Here is a 9,716-nt window from a genome sequence, read left to right on the forward strand (position 1 = left end):
TTTCTACTCCCGTAAAGATTTACACCCTCGGAAACCCTGTACAGGGTCGCTATGGGTCGGAGCCGACTCGATGGCACTTAACAACAACAACAACAACAACAACAACCCAGTCACTTGGTGGGTATTTACGAAGATGTTGGTTAGAAAAGCCGTATCAATTAAGTTCAAGATACCACACTGTTTTAAGAAAAGTGGAGAGACTGTGTATAACCACAGCAACTCATTGAACTAAGCAGTTAGTAAGCCACCAGAAGAGGTCTGGTATGGATTGTGAGACTCCAGAAATATGTATCTGAGAGAGAACATGGACTTTGGAGAAAGACCTAAGTTTAGATTTCATCTTTAATATCATAGAACTAGTCACTACCAAAGCTGGAATTTGAACTCAAGTCTTTCTCCAAAGTCCATATTCTCTCTTCTGGAGTCTCATAATCCATACCAGACATCTTAATGTTGGCTTACTAACTGCTTGGTTAAATGAGTTGCTGTGGGAATACGTAGTCCCTTTACTTTCCATAAACAGTTTTTCTTCTTTCCCATCCTTTACTTGAAAGATTTCATGACTTTCACTTATTAAAAAATATGTTCTATAAAACTAGGATAAGGACCTTTCTCTCCTACTTAACAGCTGTGTGACTTGGAGCAACCCATTAAATAACCCAATGAGTCTTACTATTTTCGTCAATAAAATGGGAATGAATAAATGAAATAATATGTATAATAGTGACTTGAATAAGAACTGCATAATATTTTATCTTTACTTTTTATTCTTCTTTGAATGTTCTACAATTTCTTCATAAGTACTTGAAAAATGTACAAACCCAAACTTTACTGGTACTTTATGGTATTTGAGTAATGCTGATTATTGTTGTTTTTAAGTGCCGTCAAGTCTCTTCCAATAGACCCTATCTATATAGGTTTCTTAGGAGCACAGGTCAGTTTGAACCACCAGCCTTGTGGTTCACACTGACCTTGTGGTCGGGTGCTTCTACAGCACACACCAGGATTCCAATGCTAATTATAGCAAAGTAAATTCCTTTGTCCTCCATGTGTCCTAATATGCTGATTTTCTTTTTCTTTTCCTTTTCCATATTCCTGCGTATTTTGCTTATTTGTGGCCAGCTGATAATTTCAGGAATCTGCTGTTCTTGAATTGTTTTTTTTCACAGCCTATGTTGGTGTTTTCTAGCTTCTTTGTCCATATGAATAAGGAACTTCAAAAAGTTACTGGAAAAATAGAATTAAAAGATAGTGGACTTTCCACAAACTTTTTAAAGCCCCCTCATAATTGTTTTTCATCTAGGTGGTTTTTCACTTTATTCCATATGTCTGTATTTTTATAGATATAGTTCCAACTCACAGTGTCCCTTTGTAGGATTTCCATGGAGCAACTGGTGTGCTTGAACCACTTCCCTTGCAGTTAGCAGTCTAGTGCTTACTCTGTAGTGCCACACTGTGACTCCAATTTTGTCTATATGACCATCCAAATCCACTATGTGACCATCCAAAATAGATTGCACAATTTTGTTCTAGGAAAGCCCTATTAAATTATAAGGAACAGAAACCCACTCTGGCTAGATCACGTAAATGGAGTTATGATAAGCATATAAAGAGGTCACATATAGGAATCTAGGATTGCTACTGTGAAATCTTTGTTTTAATTTTTAAGCGTTTTTGTCGTTCTCTTCCCCCCTCCCTCCTTTTTAAATTTTAACATCTTTTTTTGTTAATTTCTGGTCTTATTTCACTTAGATCAGAGAAACTAAACTTACACTGTTAAGAGCTGGTGAGTCCTTTCCCATTCATAGTGACCCTGCATAAGGTTTTCAAGACAAAATCTTTGTGGGAACAGAAAGCCTTATCTTTCTTCTAGTGGGCTTGAACCACTGACCTTGTGTTTCCCAGTCCAGGGCTTACCTGCAGAGCCACTGCACACACATAACCTATACAGTATTGATTTTTAAGTGTTTAGACTACTATTATAATCCAATACTTGCTTAGTTTTTGTACATATTCCATGTGTACTTGAACAGAATGTGTCTTCCTGGGTATGTGATAGGTTCAAAGATCTGCATATGTCTGTTGGGTCAGGCTTGTTATTTGTGTGCATCAGATCTTTCGTGTTCTTAGTCTTTTGTCTTAGTTGAGTTGGGGTGGGTAGACAAAGGTTTTAATTTCCTATTATGACAATAGATTTTTATTGTAATACTTTCTGATCTCCTCTCCCCCCTTTTAAATGTGGGACTTATTTATAAGGTGCACATTAGCTCAGGGTTGATAAGAGTTTTGTTTTTAATTGAATTTTTGGCCTAGAGAGCTGATCATCAGTTTTACATTCAACAAGTCATGTTTCATTTCATCTCAATGATTGATTGTCGTCCCATCAGTGTAACATCACTTATCCAACTTTCTCCCTGTGTTTGTTGTTTCCATCCTCTTCCTTTCCTAATCCTTCATAACTTTGTCCATAGGTAAATGGTTTGTTCTCAAATGGTTGATTGTTCTATGGTTTGGGTTCCCTCACTAGTGTTGTTTCCCTCACTATATACCTATCTATTGTTGGGCTGTAAATTGAGCCATGAGGGTTGAATTCAGTTCCAGACCTGAAAGGTGACTAGTGGCCATAGTCTTGGGATTCCACCAGTCTCTATCTTGGTCTTTTTTATTATTTGGAATTTTGGTCCACATTTTTTCCCATTCTATCTAGGAACTTCTAATGGAATACCTTTCAGAGCAGGTATCATCTAGTTTCCAATTGTCTTCAATTTTCATCATTCTTCTTTTCTCTGAACACAGAGAGATCAATAGTTGCACTTTAGATGGTGCTCATGAGCTCTTTTTAGGTGATGAAGGGCTTTCACAAACAGAAATTGATTCTTGTATCATTTGGGAGTCTAGGAGACTGAATTCAAAGTACCAGCTCTAGGGAAAGGCTTTCTTTGTCATCTCTGTAGGGGAAGGTCTAGTAACAACTAAATCTCAGTTGTGGCATCTGAAGTAATGCACTCTCATTTTTCCGCATCATTTTATGGCCTTTGTGACTCTGTTAAAAATATCAACAAGTATGACCATAAGGTCACACATGTAGTTTTCATGTAAACTGTGAGTGGGCTGTTCTATAGCGTTCAACAGATTAGTTATTAGTGCTACTACTTTGTTCTAACTATTTGGTTTTATGGGTAGATGTCAGGGCCATTTGAACACCATTTAGATCTCTACAGAAACAGCCTGTCATCTTTCTCCCATAGAGCAGCTGGTGGATTTGAATTGCTGACCTTTCGATTAGCAGCCAAGTATTTAACCACTGCACCACTAAGGTTCCCAATTAAAAAAAGTATGAGAGTATCATACTTTCATGTGACTACTTTAAAAGAGTTCAGAAAATAAGTGGTGGGAGAGAACCATTGAGAAAGAAAGGGTTGAGTTCAGGGGTGGAGAACAGAAGACAAACTGCAGAATGGCAAAAGATAACTGATAGCATACATCTTTGATGGTTCGAAAATGAATGTATGGACAATGAGATCAACTTGATTTAAGCTTTCTGTACAACAGAATGACCATAAAAATTCTGAACTGAGGTTTTTAGCAAATGACAACAGTGAGAAGTTTAACAAGGATATGCAAGAGTTATCAGGCAAGTAGTGAATTTTCTGGCTATTACGCTTGCATTTCAAACTCCTGTTTCAGACGTTTCCTATGCATACTTCTTAAGTATACATATTTCCAAAGCCATGGTATTTGGCCAAGTACGCTAGAACCTGTTACACAACATCCATCAAGCTGCCTACAAAAGCTGGAGTTACAGACTCCACGACAAGGTAGACATTGCCAGTTGGGATCTAGGACGGCCTCCTTGACCCATAGGGGTTCCATAGACAGGGACCACTGAACTGGCCTCAAACACCCCAACACTATGGGTTTCTGCAATTTGTTTTGGTATCAATAATTTTCTAGCGACACTGATGACCAGTAGATCCCAATGAGTGGTTATATACCTTCTCTCGGGAGTTGCTGCAGATGTTCTCCACATTCATGTAGTTGTCCATGATCTTCCTTTTTCTCACCAACAAGTGTTTATCATCCTTGTCTTCTTCCTTCTCCTCCATGGGTAGAGCATCAGGGAACCCCAGAACCCGGGACCTAGACCTGGTCAGAGGACGAGATCTCCGTTAGTATTTTTTGGAAGCAACAACTAGCAACATATGTCTTCTGGGTATCTTTGATTGTGAACTGGGGACTGGAAGGGAATATCTTCCATGGAATGAGCCAGGGAGGATTCTAATTCTGACATTAGTTTTGTAAGCATGCTTTGTTCTACATATTTAAAGCCCTAGTCCACAGAAAATCCATGTCTTTTTCCTCTTCTGAATCAGAGCTGGCCTCAGTCATAGAATTCTTTAATGATTGGGGAGGAATGGTCTTTCTCTTGGTTGCTGTCCTAGTATTTCGTGTTGGAAATGTCATCGCAGTGTGCAGGGTCCTGGAATGCCTGTTCTGACTGAGGGTTCTACAGCCCTCCTGGTCAGCCTGGGGTCTTGTGTTTGCAAAATTAACAGAAGAAAAGCTATCACAGCTGTCAGAGGATGATGAAGTTTCCATGGAAATCAGCTTAACATTTCTGAATTTCTGGAAGCTCCGTATTCTGAGATTCTTTTGTGGCCCAGACCCCTAATAAAGTTTCTTTGAAGAGAAATCTGGCAACATAATGGTTTAAATTTTCAATCATATTAGTTGGTACACTCCCCTATAAATAATGTAACATCTGTCCAGAGAAATCATGGTAATAGCAACAACATGAGAATGTAATAGTGAAAAATTAAAGATGAAAAGATACTATCACACCAAAAACTACTATACATTTTTATAGTACACATTGTCATGGATTGAATTTTGTCCCCAAAACATACTTGATTCACTGACTCTTAGAAGATTGGCAGTTGTATGATGATATAATTTTCAGTTATGTAATGATGTAAATCATCCCCCATGATGTGATCTGATGTGATCAGCCAATCAATTGAAACAGGGCTAAGGATGGGATGCAACACCTTTACTCATGTCACAGTAAATTTCTGATTCAATGTACACGGTATTTCCCTGGGTGTGGGCTGTATCATCTTTTACCCTAAAGGGAGAAAATCAAGCAGAGAAGGAATGACACATTTACCACCAAGAAAGAAGAGCCTGGAGCGGAGTATATTCTTTCGACCCCTGTCACTGTGCTGAGAACCTCCTAGACCCAGCAGAAAGTTGATGCCACGACATACGTACATCTTAAAGACATGCTGGGCCCTACATTTGAAATTGTCCAGCTTTATAATTTTTGCCAATCTTATGTCTATATAATTGTCCTATAAAGTAGTCCCCATTGTTATTTTTAAATTTATTGCTCTTTGGGAACATTGTTATGTCAGTTGGCCCTCCTGCCCGCTGAGACTATGGTCCTAAGTTCCCAGGCCCTGCAGTTCATTCCCTTAAGATGTTTGGTAATATCTAAGAAGTTTTCATAATGTTGCCCCTTGTATGCTCCACTAGATTCATGGATATATTTGCAGTAAATATATCCCATGTACAAATATCCTCTGTTAAACTTGTATATATTTGTGAGTATACTCCCATTCTTCCTCCCATACCTGCTCAGCCTGGGTGTCTATCCATGTATCTACCTGTATATCAGGGTTGATATAGGTTGATATATCTTAACTGGACTCCTGTTGTGGCACTGTGGGTTAATGTGCCAGACAAACTGCAAAGCCGTTTGAACATCAAGGTTGGTGGTTCAAGCTCACCAGCTGCTCCTCAGAAACCCTATACAGGGTCACTATGGGTTGGAATCGACTCAACGGCGTTTAACAGCTACAGCAACATATCGTAACTGGTAAATTCCTTTTTCATTAAGCTACTCTCTGTTTTTATGTACTAAAGGTTTTGGTATTTGATAACTAATTTTTAATATTATCTTTTAGTTTGTACTACTTTTCATCCATTTCCTTGTATCACAGTTTGTTTTGTTTTTATGAAATATAACTTTACAGATAAAGTTAAAACTTTTTGTATATCCTTCCCTGAATTTGGTGTTTATAATTCCTTGGAATGTTTTCATACAATTGGTATATGTGGTGGTGGTGGTCGTAATGACCCTGTATAGACTTTCCAAGGCTATAAATCTTTATGGTAGCAGAAAGCCTCATCTTTCTCCTACGAAACAACTGGTTGTTTCGAACTGCTGAGTTTGCGGTTAGCAGCCTGACTTGTAACCACTACGCTACCAGAGCTCCTTATTTGTATGTGTATGTGTGTATATTATGTGTAAACAATATACAATACTGTTTTGTATATATTTTTTAATTTCACGTAAATGTAATATTACTGTAATTGCACTGTACTGTACTGTACTTGTGCTGAAACTAAGTTGTTCAACATTATTTTGAGGAATGTTTGGCGGCTCGATGAATTAAGCATTGGGCTGTTAACTACAAGGTCAATGATTCAAACCCTCCTTGGGAAATAGATGAGACTGTACTCTCCCATACAGATTTACAGTCTCAGAAAGCAGTTTTATTATTCCCCTTAGTGTCGCTGTGAGTTGGAATTGATTCAGTTGACAGTGGCTTTGGGGTGTTTTTTTTAAATCCATATTAAGGTAGCAATGGTGTATCATCTGCATATCATAGGTTGTTAATGAGTCTTCCTCCAATAATGATTCCCTGTTTTTCTTCATATAACCCAGCTTCTCAGATTATTTGCTCAGCATACAGGTTGAATAAATACGATAAAAGAATACAACCCTATCACACACCTTTCCTAATTTTAAACCATTCAGTATCCCCATGTTCTGTTCGAACAACTGCCTATTGGTCCATGTACAGGTTCCTCATAAGCACAATTAAGTGTTCTGGAATATTCATACTTCGCAATGTTGTCCATAGCTTGTCATGATCCACACAATCTAAAGCCTTTGTGTAACCAGTAAAGCACAGGTAAACATCTTTCTGGTATTCTCTGCTTTCAGCCAAGATCCATCTGACATCAGCAATGATATTCCTTGTTCACGTCCTCTTCTGAATGGAAGTTCACTGTCAATGTATGGTTGCAGCCATTTCTGTATTACCTTTAGTAAAACTTGACTCACATGGGATATCAAAGATATTGTCCAGTGATTTCCTCATTCTGTTGGGTCACCTCTCATTGGAATGGGTATAAATACAGATCTCTTCCAATCAGTTGGCCAGATAGTTGTCTTCCAAATTTCTTGGTATAGATGAGTGATTGTGTCCAGTTCTGCCTCACTTTATTTCACTGAAAGATTTGAAATATTTGAAAAATTGAAAGATTTCAATTTGTATTCTATCAATTCCTGGTGCTGTGTCCTTTGCCAATTCCTTCAATGCACCTTGGACATCCTCCTTCAGTATTATTGGCTCTTGATTATATGCCACCTCTTGAAATGGTTGAACATCTACCATCTCCTTTTGGTACAGTGACTCTGTGTATTCCTTCCATCTTCTTTTGATGCTTCATTCAAATATTTGCCCAGAGAATCCTTCAATAACGAAAGCCGAAGCTTGAATTTTTTCTTCAGTTCCCTTAGCTTGAGAAATGCTGAGTGTGTCCTTCCCTTTAGGTTTTCTAACTCTAGATCCTTGCACATTTTGTTATAATATTTAACTAAGGTGCGCCTGACCCAAGCCATAGTATTTTCAATAACCTCATATGCATGCAAAAGTTGAATAGTGAATAAGGAAGAGCATAGAATTGATGCATTTGAGTTATGGTGTTGGAGAAGAATATTGGAAGTACCATGGGCTGCCTAAAGAACCAACCGATCTGTGATGAAAGAAGTGCAGCCAGAGTGCTTGTTGGAGGCCAGAATGGCCAAATTTCGTCTCTCATACTTCGGACATATTGTCAGGAGGGACCAGTCACTGGAGGAAGGATATTATGTTTAGTAAAGTGGAGGGACAGAGAGAAAAACAGGAAGACCCCCAACGAGATGGATTGGCCAAGTGGCAGCATCAGTGGTCTCAAAAGTGACAACAATTGTGAGATTGGCCTAGGACCGCTGGGCAGTGTTTTGTTCTGTTGTGCAGAGGGTCGCCATGAGTGGGTACCAACTCAATGGCACCTAACAACAGCAACAAGATATACAACTTGAGCACGGTGACTCACAGTAAGCAGTGGACTGCAAGTTACAAGGTCTGCAGTTTGAGCCCACCAGCCACTATGTGGAAGAAATATAATTCTTAGTGCTCCCCTGAAGATTTAAAGCCACAGAAACCGTATACACAGTCAGTATGAGTCAGAGTTCATTTGATGACACTTAACAATTACTTGATTTGCTTAATATTAATTGTGTTCTGTTCTTTGACTAGCCCACAATTTTCTCATTTTTTTGCTGATGAAAATTAAAAGTGCTGTTGTAACGTGCTGTTTTTGTTGTTAAATGTCATCAAGCCAGTTCCGACTCATAGTGATACGATATAGGTTTTCCAAGGCTGTAAGTTTTTGCAAGAGCAGAAAGTATCACCTTTCTTCCGTGGAGTGCTGGGCTCAAACCATTGACCTCATGGTCCGCAGTCCAGTGCTCATCCTACAGAGCCACAGTGCTTCCATTGTTAAAAGATACATATATAAGGAACAAACAAGATGGCGGATCGGGTGGACGTGTAGTACAGAGCTCCGCCAACAACAACACAGAATACCCGACCAAGCAGACTCAGGGGATGGTCCCAGAACTTTGAAACACATATAAAGGAATACTTAAAAGGTTGGAAGGCTCACAGCTGGGGGAATTTTTGGCAGAAGCAAGAAATCTATTGCTTTCTAGTCCAGGAGCCGCCATCTTGGGTGAGACCATGTTGGGGAAGGATCGGATTGGAGCCGCCACAGACGCCTGGCAGAACCGTGGAGATGAAGGTGTAAACATTCTTTTCTTTTGGTATCTGTTCATTGGTCCCTTGCTGTCTGTGCACCTCCATTCTGGGTGCTTGAGCTACTGGGCACCCCTGGCCCACCCTCGGAGGGTTCTACTACGCATGCGCACAGATCTCCTTGAAATTTAATGAGACCGTTACCAATGAAAACCAAACAGCCACAGCCGGCCCTGAACTGTTTCCAACTAGAAAAAAGGCCTGAACGGGGCTTGTGGAGCAGGACAAGCAGACAAAAGAGGAAATAGGCTAAAAATTAAATACTAAGTTATGTCAAAATGACCAACGGTGGTATCTTCTCAGGAAGAAGAGTGAAAAGCGGAGTCCATTTCCTGATCACATCTACTTGGAGGCATTCAGAAAGCATAAAATATACCTAAATACATAACCATCTAAGTATTAAGTCCACAGATAACCCCTGAAGATGCTCAAAAAACAGAAACAGATGACCATGTATGCACATGTCCAGAAACGAGATAAAGTGACTGAGGCAAATGAGATGGAAGTAGATCTACACTCCATACTGGAAGATGGGCAGGCTTTGGAAATGCCTGAGAAGGAATTCAGAAAAATGATTATAAAATAAATCAAAACATTATACAATGCAGTTGAGAAAAATAAGGAAGAAGTCAAGAAATCGCTATAGGAACAATCAAATAAGATAGAGCATTGGAAACAATTCAAAACCTACAGAAAGAGGTCCAAACAATTAATAATAGAATATCAGAAATGGACAATACATTGAAAGGGCTAAGGAATAGAATTGAAGAGATAGAAGCTAGAACT

The 9,716-nt window shown here is 39.1% G+C and overlaps 1 protein-coding gene and 1 pseudogene across 1 annotated transcript in view; one reads left to right on the top strand and one right to left on the bottom strand.

Moving 5' to 3' along the window:
• Positions 1-9,716, top strand: part of LOC102822923 (ras-related protein Rab-2A-like) — a 214,380-nt gene that overhangs the window by 24,142 nt on the left and 180,522 nt on the right. The gene's annotated exons all lie outside the window — the stretch shown is intronic.
• Positions 3,951-9,716, bottom strand: part of LOC102826327 — a 22,633-nt pseudogene continuing 16,867 nt past the window's right edge.

The sequence above is a fragment of the Chrysochloris asiatica genome, unplaced genomic scaffold (genome assembly GCF_000296735.1).
Source record: "Chrysochloris asiatica unplaced genomic scaffold, ChrAsi1.0 scaffold00259, whole genome shotgun sequence".
Lineage (NCBI taxonomy): Eukaryota > Metazoa > Chordata > Mammalia > Afrosoricida > Chrysochloridae > Chrysochloris > Chrysochloris asiatica.